The 15,476-nt window shown below is 45.9% G+C and overlaps 1 protein-coding gene across 2 annotated transcripts in view; it reads right to left on the bottom strand.

Annotated features, from left to right (window-relative positions):
• LOC144770593 (tetraspanin-4-like) overlaps window positions 1-13,691 on the bottom strand; it is a 212,166-nt gene extending 198,475 nt beyond the window's left edge. For both annotated transcript variants that reach the window (XR_013598946.1, XM_078655250.1), the window contains exons 1-2: window positions 12,590-13,691; window positions 12,262-12,545 (exon numbers count right to left, since the gene is read on the bottom strand). The gene's annotated coding sequence lies outside the window, so the exon portion shown is untranslated. The remainder of the gene's footprint in view (window positions 1-12,261; window positions 12,546-12,589) is intronic.
• Between the last annotated feature and the right edge of the window lie 1,785 nt (window positions 13,692-15,476).

The raw sequence follows: 15,476 nt of genomic DNA on the forward strand, positions 1-15,476 counted from the left end.
CACAGGAGCGGCCTGCTGTACACAGGAGAGGCTTGCTGTAAACAGGAGAGGCCTGCTGTACACAGGAGAGGCCTGCTGTACACAGGAGAGGCCTGCTGTACACACAAGAGGCCTGCTGTAAACAGGAGAGGCCTGCTGTACACAGGAGAGGCCTGCTGTACACAGGAGAGGCCTGCTCTAAACAGGAGAGGCCTGCTGTACACAGGAGAGGCTTGCTGTACACAGGAGAGGCCGGCTGTACACAGGAGGGGCCTGCTCTAAACAGGAGAGGCCTGCTGTACACAGGAGAGGCTTGCTGTACACAGGAGAGGCCGGCTGTACACAGGAGAGGCCAGCTGTACACAGGAGAGGCCGGCTGTACACAGGAGAGGCCAGCTGTACACAGGAGAGGCCGGCTGTACACAGGAGAGGCCGGCTGTACACAGGAGAGGCCGGCTGTACACAGGAGAGGCCAGCTGTACACAGGAGAGGCCAGCTGTACACAGTAGAGGCCTGCTGTACCCAGAAGATGCCTGCTGTACACAGGAACGGCCTGCTGTACACAGTAGAGGCATGCTGTACACAGTAGAGGCCTGCTGTACACAGGAGAGGCCTACTCTATACAGGAGAGGCCTGCTGTACACAGTAGAGGCCTGCTGTACCCAGAAGATGCCTGCTGTACACAGGAACGGCCTGCTGTACACAGTAGAGGCATGCTGTACACAGTAGAGGCCTGCTGTACACAGGAGAGGCCTACTCTATACAGGAGAGGCCTGCTGTACACAGTAGAGGCCTGCTGTCCACAGGAGAGGCCTACTCTATACAGGAGAGGTCTGCTGTACACAGGAGAGGGCTTCTGTATAACAGGAAAGTCCTGCTGTACCCAGAAGAGGCCTGCTGAACCTAACGCAGTCAACCGTTCAGGGAGCAGGAGAGGTCTTTAGGCTCATGTCAGACCCCACACACCTGCAGAGCAGAGGCCCAGGGTACTCAATCATGCCCAATGCACAGCAGCCCTCATCTCGTGCACACTCTAAGGCTCAGCGGTGCAGCAGGCCTCAGAGTCAACTCGTGCACCCTACAAGTCAGACTGCTGCAGGCTTTTCCTGCATGCTGAATGCACAGGACGTCTGAGGGGATTCGAACCAACCTCTCCGCGTGCAGCAGAGGCCTGATGCACTCTTTTCGGACTACATAACTCTACACTCAGCTTACCGCTGAGACCCAAACGGTGGCGGTGCAGTAGAGCCCAGCCGTACTCGTATCTTCTGCAAACACACTGCCGGGGAGGCGCTGCTGTACACCTTCAGATACTCCAGCCATTAGCATCCATTGTACATCATTCGAACACACCTAAGCCAGGTGTGCACTGAATACAGCTGCAAAAACGAAGCTCTGTGCACACTTGTTATCTTTGGTGTGAACATTTACTGTTGTACAGCACTCTGATAACTTTGGGTCTAGCTAGCGCTATATAAAACTCTCAAATAAATATAGAAAGCGTGTGGGATAAGCTGAACTGGTAAAGCGCTCTGATACCTTCATTTCTAGCTAGCGCTATATAAAACTCTCAAATAAATATAGAAAGCGTGTGTGATAAGCTGAACTGGTAAAGCGCTCTGACACCTTCATTTCTAGCTAGCACTGTATAAAACTCTCAAATAAATAAATATAGAATGCGTGTAGGATAAGCTGAACTGATATAGCGCTCCGATACCTTCGGGTCTTGAGAGTGCTATATAAAACTCTCAAATAAATAAATATAGAACGCATGTGGGATAAGCTGAACTGGTAAAGCGCTCCGATACCTTTGGGTCTAGCTAGCTATATAAAACTTCCGAATAAATAAATATAGAACATGTGAGGGATAAGCTGAACTGGTAAAGCGCTCTGATACCTTCGTTTCTAGCTAGTGCTATTTAAAACTCTCAAATAAATAAATATAGAACGCGTGTGGGATAAGCTGAACTGGTAAAGCGCTCTGATACCTTCGTTTCTAGCTAGTGCTATATAAAACTCTCAAAAAAATAAATATAGAACGCGTGTGGGATAAGCTGAACTGGTAAAGCACTCCGATACCTTCGGGTCTAGCTAGCGCTATAGAAAACTGTCAAATAAATAAATATAGAACGCGTGTGGGATAAGCTGAACTGGTAAAGTGCTCTAATACCTTCGGGTCTATCTAGCGTTATATAAAACTTTAAAATAAATAAATATAGAACGTGTGTGGGATAAGCTGAACTGGTAAAGCGCTCTTCGTTTCTAGCTAGTGCTATATAAAACTTTCAAATAAATAAATATAGAACGTGTGTGGGATAAGCTGAACTGGTAAAGCGCTCTTCGTTTCTAGCTAGTGCTATATAAAGCTTTCAAATAAATAAATATAGAACGTGTGTGTGATAAGCTGAACTGGTAAAGCGCTCTGATACCTTTAGTCTAGTTAGCGCTATATAAAACTCAAATAAATAAATAAATAATGTATGCGGGATAAACTGAACTAGTAAAGCTCTCTGATATCTTTAAGTCTACCTAGCGCTATTTAAAACTCTCAAAAAAATAAATATAGAACATGTGTGGGATAAGCTGAACTGGTAAAGCACTCTGATAACTTTGGGTCTAGCCAGCGCTATATAAAACTGTCAAATAAATAAATATAGAACGCATGTGGAATAAGCTGAACTGGTAAAGCGCTCTGATACCTTCGTTTCTAGCTAGTGCTATATAAAACTTCAAATAAATAAATATAGAACGCGTGTAGGATAAGCTGAACTGGTAAAGCACTCTGATACCTTCGGGTCTAGCCAGCGCTATATAAAACTCTCAACTAAATAAATAAATATAGAACGCGTGTGGGATAAGCTGAACTGGTAAAGTGCTCTAATACCTTCGGGTCTATCTAGCGCTATATAAAACTCTCAAATAAATAAATATAGAACCTGTGTGGGATAAGCTGAACTGGTAAAGCGCTCTGATACCTTTGGTCTAGTTAGGGCTATATAAAACTCTCAAATAAATAAATAATGCATGTGGGATAAACTGAACTAGTAAAGCTCTCTGATATCTTTGGATCTACCTAGCGCTATTTAAAACTCTCAAATAAATAAATATAGAACGTGTGTGGGATAAGGTGAACTGGTAAAGCGCTCTGATAACTTTGGGTCTCGTTAGCGCTCTATAAAACTCTCAAATAAATAAATATAGAATGCCTGTGGGTTAAGTTGAACTGGTAACGCGCTCTGATACCTTTGGGTCTAGCTAGCGCTATATTAAACTCTCAAATAAATAAATGTAGAACGCGTGTGGGATAGATACCTTCGGGTCTAGCTAGCGCTATATAAAACTCTCAAATAAATAAATATAGAACGCATGGGGAATAAGCTGAAAGGGTCTTTAGACACACATACTATTCAGGTGCAGCCAGGAGAGGCCACCCCTGCACATCTGAGGTACCGCTGCTGCACAGTGTAAGAGAGGGATTCTGTTCTCCTGACAAGCACCTTAAATGTATAAAGTATATGACCGGCCTGCTTCTCCAGACTCACTGTATAGGATTTCCTAATATCCCTAAATGTAAAGTGTAGACTATATAAGTGGTGCAAAAAGAGAACCAGAGGCCTGCTTCACCCCTCTCACGCACCCTCACAGCACAAAGAATTGGAGAGGGCTGTTGCACTGCCATACACGCTAATTAGTCGATAATACACACAAGGCCTGGGAACCCCAGCTTAGGGTAGAAGGCAGAGCAAAAATGTCACATCTTAATAAAATAATAAGAAAAAGACCAGAACCGTTTCAGGAGACCCGGCACTCACCCGCACCACCGAGACAACCAGCAGAATGCATGCCAACACTCTCAATTTAGACGGGAGACTTTTTAACCTAAAATGTATGGCTTCTTTTAGCTGTCTGCCACTCAAAACTTCTCTCACTCCAACGCAAGCTAAGAGGGAAATTACATTCCCATGATGTTTTCCTTCAAGTCCCCCTCCTCGTGTTCCAACAACTGGCGCATGCGTACTAGTAAAGCGTGGTCCTACACCACCCCTGTCTGCCGTCATTCTGATGTGATCAGTGACCACCTGAAAGTAGTCACTGGTTTTTAGATCTATAAATGACGTAATTGATACCAAGGACATAACAGTTCTGTTGGACGATATTTTGGTTACAATATTCTGCTGCCACACCGAATAAAGATATGTGGCCACTGTTAGCAAACCTCATGCTTAGACACAGATCCACACACCCGCTGTTCTGAGACTGCGCGTGCGCCAGGAAGGAAGGCTCAGCACTGGAATGCTGGTCTCGTGACCTCTGTAAGTGCTGGCTCTAGTGCACTGGAGTATGCACCTCTCTGCACACCCCAACTTAAGCATAAAATAGGAGGATGAGGTGGGATCGCCTGGAGGGCCCTGTCGAAACAAATATTGGATAATCTGAAGCCCAATTCGTCAATGTTACAAATGGAGGTAGATTGATCCATAACCAGTCAAACCTGTATTAACTGAAGGAAAATGGAGGCAGGTCAAAGAGAGACTTACATTCCAAAAACATTTTGGAATGCAATTTCAACATGCACATGTCACATGATGGGTTACGATGAAAAACAGTACAAAAAAATAGAAACTTTTTATCAGCATCTTAACTCAAAAAGCAGATACTGAAGATATTTGACGAGCCCCGCGTTTTCCACTCACTGCAGCCCACTGGCACAGACCTATGCAGCCCAGCGAGCTCTGGCTCCAGGGAGACTGGCCAAGGGGCTAGCGGCATCCAGGACCCTGCGGCAGCTGGAACATCAATATTAGTCTGCATTAACCATCATCCCAGATGTGCTGGCTAGAGGCAGCATCAGCAGCAGTGAAGGAGGAGGGATCAACAGATCCAACAGGAGACAGTGCACACAGTCAAGGATGAGGGCTGGAGGAATCCGGGCGCACGTGGGCCAGGGATCCAGATGGAGCCGGGCATGAGAATATGGACACGGTCTACTGGAGGCATCAGGCACTCACAGATACTACTTCGGATAGTTCACAAGATCAAGAACTCAAGAGAGACTGTTCTCTTGAAGAATTCCATGTCCTTTGCAAGTCATGGCCTTCTGAAGATACTCATGCCATTGAGAAGACAGAGATGCCCTTCCAGTGAACGCCGTGACATGCCCCGGTGATCAAAACCACAGTCTTCACAACTGATCTTCGCCTCCCTAGGATTAGTGGTGGCTAAGAGAGATGTGGCTAGACGGTGGGGAGTGACGGGGAACCAAGCGGTCCAGGAATGGACAAATGGGATCGACCTCTATACGGACACTGATCGCACCACATTCCAAAGTAGGGGCTGGCCCAAAAAAAAAAATCACAAAATATGGGGTCTGTGGAGACGACACTTTGGGCTTGACCCGTGGGATGATATGACACATTCCATGTCACAAAATACACAAAGGAAACATAGGGTAAACAACGAAGATCCGCCCTACTGGTGAAGATTCCCAGTCTATCCTTATTTCTGGGTCCACAGGGGAGTGTAACGGATATGAGATGAGCAATGGTATTGAACAAATGTAACATACAGCATGGGGAAGGCAGGGGTTTCTATTGAAAAGGACAGGGTTTCTATGCGACCAATGATTGTAATATTGATTATTGAATGTATTGACTATTGGAAAATAAAAAAGATTTAAAAAAACAAACAAAAAACAGCCTTCTACGAAGAGCACTGCCAGGCTGAAAAAATGCCAGTTCCCTCGAGATAGCCCTGCCGGCCTGAAGACAGTCTTTGTCTTCTGAAGCAAACTGGGCCCTGTTTAAGAAACCCCCGCTATGATACAGAGACGCGTGCTCTTTAGAAGAAAGTTTTACTCTCCTGTAAATTGCATAATGCTCTTAAAGAGATTCTTGCCAGCTAGAAAGTGTCACTCTTTGCCTTCTACAGAGAGCCCTGTCTTTCTAAAAAGTGCCATGGTGTTCAAAAGAAAGTCCAGCGTTTCCTGAAAATTCCTGTTCTTCCTAAAGAGATCGCAGTCACCCTAAAGCGATCCTCGCTTTCCTACGCAGAATTCTGTCTTCCTAAAGAGATCTTTGTTCTCCTATGGAGAGCTCTGTCTTTATCAAGGGATCCATGGTCTCCTAAAGAGCGATCTGGCTTTCTAAAGGGATCCATACCCACCTAAAGAGAGCTAAGCTCTACTAAAGCGATCACTGCTCTGCTGCAGACAGCTCTATTCTTCTGAAAGAATCCATGCCCGTCTAAAGAGATTGTTGCCGTCCTAAGGAACGCTGTCCACCTAAAGACAGCTCTATCCTCCTAAAGGCGTCCATGCCCCTGAAAAGTGTGCTCTGCTGCCCAAAATGAATCTGAGCTTCTTAAAGAGAGCTCTGTCCTTTTAAATAGATCCTTGCAATCCTAAAGAAAACTCTGTTCTCCTAAAGAGAGCTATGCATTTCCTGTTGAGCAAAGCTTTGTTCTTCTAAAGGTTAGCATGACTTCTTAAAATGAATGCTGTCTTGCTGGGGAGCGCTTTGTCTAATTAAAAGGGTTCATACATTCATAATGTCAGTGCAGTTAAAGGAGCCATGCCCTCCTAAAGATACCTATATCCTCTTAAATGGAGTTTTGCCCTATTGGAGAGATCCATGTCCTTCCCAAGAGAGCCTGTTCCTGAAGACAGCTCTGTTCTACAGAATGAATCCACACTCTTCGAAGGAGTTCCTTGCCCTGCTAAGGAAATCTGTTGTCCTAAAGAGTGCTATGCCCTCTGAAAGGATCAATGCCCTTGTAAAGCATGCTCTGCCATCATAAATGGATCCGCACCTTCCTAACGAGAGCTCTGTCCTCCTAAATCGACCCGTGCACTCCTAAAGAGAGCTCTGCTCTCTGAGGAGAGCTCAGGCGTTTGAAATGGATGTATGCATTCCTAGAGAGAGGTGTGTCTTCCTATGGAGAGCTCAGTCTTCCTAAAGGGATCCATGCCTTCCAAAGGAGGGCTTTATCCTCCTAGGAGGGTCCATGCCCTGCTAAAGAGATCTCTGTTCTCCTAAAGGGATCCCAAAGAGGCTGTCCTACTGTGGACTGCTCTGTACAACTAAAGGTAACCATGACTTCCTATACAAAGCACTGTCCTCCTGAGGCGAGCTCTTTGCTACTAAAAGTATACATAGCCTCCTAAGGTGGGCCCTCTCCTCCTGAAAGCATCCACGCACTCCTAAACATAGCTCTGTCCTCCCGACGAATGCTCTTGCCTCCTGTCGAGGCCTTTGTTCTCCTAAAAGGATTACGGTGCTTCCAAAGACAGCTGTCCGCCTAAATGTATCGATGCCGTCAAAAGGCGGGACCTGCGCTCCTGAGGAGTGTTCTGTTCTACTAAAGGAACCCAACCCCTCTTAAAGATAGCTCTGTCCTGCAGTCCTCCTAAAACGATTACTGCCCTCCCAAAGGCAGCTGTCCTTCAAAGGAGAGCTCTGTCCTACTGAAGAACTTGTGCCCTCCTAAAGAGGACTGTGTCTTTGTAAACAAAGTCCTGTCCAGTGGAAGAGAGTTCTGCCCTCTTCCAGTGTGTCATTCCCACCCTGAAGACAGCCTGACCCCCTTAAATGAACCTTTTTTTTCATATAAAGACCCTCGCTTTAAAGAGGCCACTGTCTTCCTGAAGAGAACCATAATCATCTGAATAGATTGATGTCTGTCCTCCCTGCCTCAATTGAGAGGGCTCCGCCGTCCCAAACAAAGCATTTCTCTTAGAAATACTCCTGCCCTTGTGTCCTTTAGAGGACAGCGGGTGGTTTTGCCAAACCGCGAAGGCAGGAGAAGATCCAAAATACTATATAGGATGTTTTTCTGAAAGTGCTCCCACTTTGGAGAAAAATGAATTGCTTGGTGGGCTCATTTATCATGATGGGCAGCTTGGAACTGTATTTGTTTTAAGGAAACATCCTCCTGAGGAAAGTCTTTGTTTCCATAACACAAAACAGTAATGCGCTGACACACAGGGCGTTTTCTTCCTGCATGTGGGCAACATTGTCTTTTTTCCTGTTCTTTACCACTGTGTCCTATGGAAAGCTCTGCCCTCCTGAGGAGCGGAAATACCTCACTAAGGAGGGTGCAGAAAAGCCACAGGCCCATTGGAGGGGAGGTCGCCAAATAAGAGTTTCTGGTGGCAGAGCCAATTGAAGCTTCACTTCACCAGAAACTTAGCAGTCCCTCCCACTCAAAATGAGGCAGGGAGAGGCTAGTGTGGAGTAGAGATATCTATCAATTTCCACCAAACTCTAAATGAGTCCTGCAATAGTTACTTCCTCCTGGCTCCAGGTCTTTTAGCGCGCAGATTAGTACAGGTCGTGAAAGCAACCATCAGAAGCAATATGTCTGGAAGAACTGGAAGAACTCATGGGCACATCCAAGGAGAAAAAGAGAAAAACAATCTATGACCCAACTCAAGCCCATGAGGGTGGCAAAAGTGAACAGAAGGGCCCTACGGTCAACAGTGTCATAAGCCACTGAGCTCAAGAATTACAAGGACAGAGACATCACCAATATCTAGCATCTATCTTTCCATTATCAAATAGCTTGAGGATTCTGCGTTTGACACCAGAAGCCCTGGACTTTTACGAATTAAAATAAATGTGGGGGCGAGGACTCGAGTGGGAAGTCAAAAAGAGGTCTAAGCGAGCTCTGTAAAGATTATGAACAAAACCAACAGACCTTTTGGCACTAAAATGTGAGTCACACTGTGTGACAGTTAAAATTCCGTGTTTCTTTATTACACGTTTATTTTGCAATTCTTGTAGCACGTTAACATCTGTGAAGTCTCAAAACGCTCCAGACAATTACATCAGAGAGACAAGATACAGACACAGTCTTACTTTCAACCAGTGCCTTCTATACTAACCAGAGCGACAACCGATCAACCCCCTTAACTGTTGACAGGGGATATTCTGGGTGCAATGGTTAAGTGGATTAATGCATCCACTGCAGGGACCTGTGTTTGTAAACAGAGTAACACATCTGAATCACATTGGATCAACTCGGCCTTTCATCCTTCCAAGATCAATAAAACGAGTACCTTTAGGTTGGGTAACATTAAAGATCTATGACACGTCTATATTGCCAGGGGGCCGCACTAGGATGAACTTGCACTTTATATGTGTCTGATAGGTTTTAGAGTCGGAGCATCAGAGTATAAAGTAACTCCCCTTCCATTCCAAGAGTCTTCATCTAGACTTTGGACCTGCCACTAGCTCCCGCCCCCACCCCTCAGCCCCCCATCCCTGATATCGGTTGTCAATCCAGAGAGTACTACACACACTGCTGCACACTGCATTTAGTTCAGCGTGTCTTTTCTGTGACCTTTACGGAGTGCATTGCAGCCATCTGGCTTTGCTGAGAGCACTGCAGAACGAAACTTTTATTTTGGACGTCATGTATTTTCTTCCCTAAGCACACACAAAAAAAGATTCATATACCAAGGTCAAACTCGAATGAAAAGCAGCGCTGGTGAGTGTACTATCAGTTCCACATTTCACAAAACAAGAACAGAGACTGAGTTAGACGCAAGGACATTTTAAGCATGCATGGGCCAATGGGGGTGAAGCCCACGGCCACAACTTTTTAGTAACTAAAAAAACTTGACTTTGCTCGTTGTGTGTCTGCTTTAAAATAGAAACAAAACAGTGTCTATGGCTGCCTCTACTGCTAAAGACTCTCAATATCAGTCGTACGTACTCACTATGTAAAATTTGTGAAATGTGTTGGACCTAGAATACTTCTTGTTTTACATCTATTATTACTCAGGGAGTTTTGGTAGTGTAGCAATTGCACTTTGTCATTATTCGACGCCTCTGAAAGCTTGCCACCCTGAATCGCGCTTTACATGTACCTTTTGACAACCACTTAGAATACATGTCCCACTTACAATACATACCTTCCACTTACAATACATACCTTCCACTTACAATACATACCTCCCACTTACAATACATACCTTCCACTTACAATACATACCTCGCACTTACAATACATACCTCCCACTTTCAAAACACACCTTCCACTTACAATACACACCTTCCACTTACAATACCTATCTCCCACTCAGTTTACATATCTCCCAGGATTCTAGATACTTTTGCAAATCAGTAACCTGAAGCTGTGCGGCTAGAAGCCCCCCTGTCTGTAAAATCAGTGTACCCTGAGAACAGCTTGATAAGAGGTGTCTCTGTGTACCTTAGTTCTTCTGTCTTTAGACCCTGTTCTGTAAACTCTCCACATGCTGAGGGATAAGGCTGCTGTCCAGAGTTTCAACCTCAAACATCTGTGCACTGCTTTGTTGTCAGGGCCTCGAGGCCGAAATACTTCTGTAAACTGGAGACTAGTACTACAGCTGGAAACTGGGCCTATAAAATCTCTGTGAACTGAGATAAAGCCGTGCTGTCCTAAGCATCTGGGTATCCTGTGAAACAGCTGTGCTGCCAGATGCTCGAGTCTGCAATAGATACAGCCGAAAGGGCCACTCTGCTGTCAGAAGCCCGAGCTTCCGAGATCTGTGCGTCCTGACAAACATCTGTACTGCCAGCTGTCCAATCCTGTGAGTACTGTATAACTGGACATGGCATGGATCTCTGTAACTGAGTGACTGACTTGAAGCTGCACATGTGTCTAGCCAGAGACATCTTAAGGATTTTGGAGGCCCTGGGCCAAACGTATTTTGGGGGCCCCTCTTCTTTTGATCCAATTTCTGCTCTTTCATGCCCTCTTTGTCCATGTCACTCACAGTGCACAGAGACAAAATGTGTTTACATCTAATATTCAGGGATTGTGATATGTTTTCAATACTGTGACGCAGCAGCAGCTCACTAATATTACTGTTAATAATCTCTGTGAACGCCTCCCATTTCTCATATGTCAGATTCTGTTTTGATCTAAAGTAACGTTTTTATGGCTGTTGCAAGAAACAAACACATAATTTCTCTGCAAATTGTCTGTAATAGACTGTCACACATCACCCACATTAAAAATAAATTATAGGGAAACAGTATTTAAAACAATCTGTTTAAGAATTATTCAAGGTCTTCAGGGCAAGACTCTCTGTAGAACACAGCTGGCTCTATCTGGGGGCCCCCTGAATAGCTGTGGCCCCGGCCAGATCCCACTTTGCCCATGCCTTAAAAATCTCTGTTATCTAGCTCCAAAAACAGAATATAGACAGGGCCACTTTTTGACCTGCAGCACTAGTTTGAGATGTTCTTTGAGAGATGGAACATTGGTGTCCCACTTGCCAGCTATGGCCAAGCCAGGGGATGCCAGAAGCCTGCCAAATATCCACCTGGAGGAGACCGAAGCCCAGAGAGGCCCAGGCAGCCATCAAGATTCAAGGGGCACCTACTTGTGCTGCTCTGTAGATCAGGAGTACCAATGGGACCAAGCTGTGGTGGATTCCAATGAACTGTGACACCATGGCAAGCATGCAAGTGGGCCTGCAGTTATCACCGACGCTGCATGGGAGGCTGGCACTATCCACAGAGGACTCTCTTCTTTTTGTGAATACCTGGCAAAGCCCTCATGCTGTTCCACTGCCAGTCCTGGCTGTCATCTATACACTGTAGAGTGCTTAGGAATGCAGGGAAGACCACCCCATTCCTGGGGGTCTGTCACTGTGTCTTACTTGTGGGCACTCTCTGGTGTGTCCCAGTTTGGTAATACTTATAGAAGGTTGGCCATTCAAGGCATCTTTCCACCGCTACCAGTGGTCACTGCCATACTAAGTTTAAAGATTTCTCGGTAGGCCTTACCATCTCCAGCTAACTTACCATAGCCCCTTTTCACCACAACCAGCCCGTTTCAAGATACAAGCCCCTGCATACACAGTAAGCACACAGAGTCAGCAAAAGTTGTAAATCAGACCAGTTATTTTGAAGATGCTCATATTTCCTGGTAAGTACCTAACTTTAAAGAAGTTCCACAGATACCAAAATTCCTGTTGCATTATCATTTGCTTTCCTGAGAAAACGTAACACCCTCCACCCTGCAACCAGACTTCTGCAGCACACAGTGGCCGCATTCTAAGCGTCTGGGTTGCTTGACCCAAAGAAATATTAAGTCAGTGACTGAAGAGTTTAATATAACTGAGAAGCCTGCATAAGTGCATGTCTAGTACATCTACAGCTCCATTTCCATTCAAGAAATCAAGATAACCCCTTCGACCTTTCCAACTCCATCCAGCTTTGGCCTCCATTTTCAAACTCATAGGAGTCATCCACCCCACAGGCTCAAGAAAGATAAAGGAACATAGCTCACCTTTCTGGACTGTCCCACGGACACTGAAGTGGGCTCCGCGTGGATCCTTCTTGCTGGTCAGAGGGGCCCTAGGTATGACCTGCACAAAAAGCACCCACTTGCTTCCCCTCAATTCAGTTCCGAAATCTGAGGTTCTCCTGCCCTGTTTGCAGACCAGCTGAAATCTCACAGATTCTCTTGGCTTCCTGGGTCAGATCAGACCTGGTGTCTAGCAGATTCCTATTTACTTTTGGGTCTGACCAGCGGTAGATTCTCACAGATTCCTATGTCCTTTTGAGTCTGACCTGTGGTACAGTCTCACAGATTCCTCTGTCCTTTTGGGTCTGACCAGCGGCAGATTCTCACCGATTCTGCTCTTTGGTCTGAGCCAGGATAAAGTTTTACAGAATTCTCTGGCCTTCAATAGCAGCTGTGGGGGCCCCCCTGTCCTCTTGTGCTAGACCAGCTATACAGTCACTTGAGTTCTCCAGTCCGTCGGGGGGACAGACTGCAATATAGTTTCTTCTTCTCAGATCAGCTGTAGAATCTCAGATTCTCTTGTCCTCTCTGGCAGACCAGCTGTAGATTCTCAGAGATTTTCCTACCCTCTGATCAGACGATCTGAAGAGCCCCAGATCCGCCTGTCCTCTGCTCAGCCCAGCTGCAGTCTCAACGATGATTTTGTCCTCTGTTCGGCCCAGCTGTAGATAGAGTCTCAAAGTTCCTTATGTACTCTGCTCAGCTCTGATGTAGATTCTCAGACTCCTCTGTCCTTTCTGGCACGACCAGCTCCAGGGCGTCTCACATTTCCAGGTCCTGTTCTGTGTTCAGTGAACCTCCCGACCCTGCTACAGACCTGAGGAGCTCATGTGGGGGTCACAGGTTGTCTGTCCTGTTTTGAGCTCTGCCAGGAAGGGGTCTGCAGCTCACACTCCCACTCTCCTACGTGACCAGAGCTGTGGGAGCTACTCTTCCTTCGCATGTGGAGATGCTCTGAATGGTCACTGGTTTGACTCCAGTCTCCTCCCTGCAGAGTGACTCTCGGCAGTGTACCTTTGAGGCCCGAGATATTCAGCTCCCCTGTCCCCAGGGTTCTAAATTTCAGGTCTTCCCCGCTTTGCGTTCTTTGCTTCAAGACACCAGGGCCGCAACAGACTCCTGTCTCAAGGGCCCTGTCTATGCGCTGTCTCTTCAGAGCCCAAGGGCTTCTGGGAAATGGCCACCGTCCCACGGTGCCCCTGCGCCTCAAGCCCGTGTTTTTGCCGCGAGTTTACTTTGCAGCGCTGTCCCTCGCACTCCACCTCGTGCCTCAGCAGCTCTAGGGGCTCCGCGGATGTCCCTCTCAGCCCCCGAGCCTCGTCTGCCCCCGAGCCTCGGCCAGTATGGTCTGTCTCGCTGCCCGTCCCTCTCAGCTCCCGACTCTGCTCCGTTCTCCTGAAGTTGTTCCACTCGGGGGTCCGGGGCTCATGTGACTCGGAGGGAGGAAATGGGCGGCGCTGGAATAATGTGAAAAATGTGTGCATCCCTCGGCTGGCTGTGCGGGGGAGGGGTGCGGTGTGGGGGAGTTTTACAGCGGTACATGCGAGGGCTGGAGTCTGGGAAGGACTGCGGGTGTGATGTCCGGGGATGGGGTGGCGCGGGCGGGGGCTTCTTACTGTAAACTGTCCTGGAACCGGATGCATAAACCCTGTACATTGTGTTATGTTGGCTCTCTGCACACTTTGTGCCCGAACTTTAACCTGCACGTGCACAGGCTGTGCTGCAGGAGTATTATGCTATACATGCGCACCCTCTGCATTCCAATAGTTTTATAGTGTGTGCGCGCACATTCTTCTGAGGGTGGTATACAATAAATGCACAGGTCCTATAGGCATAAATGTCAACATACCCAATTCAGAAGACAGGATACTCCCGACTTTTGAAGCCAAAAATGTCTATATTTTAGCTCTCCCGCCTAAAATTGCCTCTGCTTCAGTAGAAGTCGACGGGGGAAATTATTTATTATTATTATTATTATTATTTATTGTATTGTAATTGCATTTATATAGCGCTTACTACCCCTGACGAGGCGTCAAAGCGCTTTTTCGGCGAGTAGCACGCTACTTCGGGACCCACAGAGGATTAGTATAGTGAAACGTGCAAGTACATTTTAAGTGTTGGATAGGTTAGTCAGTTATTTGGATTTGGAATGATAGCAGAAGGATAGAGGAGGGAAAAGGTTTGTATTTATATAGCGCTTGTTGACCCAGGCTATTCAGCAAGTCCATAAAGGATTAGTGGTGAATTAATATGGTGAAATATGAAGTAATTTCAGTGGTGGATATTTAGTCAGATTATTTGGAGTGAGAAGGATAGTGGAGGGATAAAAGGGGAAGAAAGGTTTGCATTTATATAGCACTTTGTTACCCCTAATGGGTGTTGAAGCGCTTTTCTGGCGAGTAGCACGCCACTCTGGAACCCATAAAGGATTAGTGTTGAAAATTAGTATAGTAACATATGAAGTAATTGGAGTAGTGAATATGTTATTCGGTTATTTGGGTAGAGAAGGGAGGTGGCAGGATAGAAGAGGGAAAGAGGTTTGTATTTATATAGCGCTTGCTACCCCTGATGGGGTTTTGAAGCGCAAGTAGCACACTACTCTGGAACCCATCAGGATTAGTGTTGAACTAGTATGGTGAAACATGAGAGTAATTTAGTGGTGGATATGTTATTCAGTTATTTGGATTAAAAAGGGTTGGGGAGTGGTAGGAAAGGAAAAAGGTTTGCATTTATATAGCACTTGTAACCCTGATGGGGTGTTGAGACTCTTTATTGGCGAGTAGCACGCTACTCTGGAACCCAATAAAGGATTAGTGGTGAATTAGTATAGTTGAATATGGAATTTGAGAAGTGAACATGTTAGTCTGTTAATCTTGATTGAAAAGGATAGTGGAGGGATAAAAGAGTGTAGAAAGGGTTATTTTGGCGATCATAGTAGTGGTATGGGGTTTGGGATAAATTAGAGTCTGGATGTAGAGGATATATTGATAGGTGTATAGGATGAGAGATAGGGGAGTGCATTGGAAAGAGTAGTAGAAAGAAGTTTGAGATGAGTCAGAAGGTCGGGCTAGAAGATATATTGAACGAAGTATAGGCTGAGAAATAGGGTAATGCATTGGAAATGCCAAATTAGAAGAAATAGATAAATATATAGATCCATAAGTACATTGAAAGTATATAGATACGTAAAGGAGGTA

Source organism: Lissotriton helveticus, chromosome 7, assembly GCF_964261635.1.
Source record: "Lissotriton helveticus chromosome 7, aLisHel1.1, whole genome shotgun sequence".
Taxonomy (NCBI): Eukaryota; Metazoa; Chordata; class Amphibia; order Caudata; family Salamandridae; genus Lissotriton; species Lissotriton helveticus.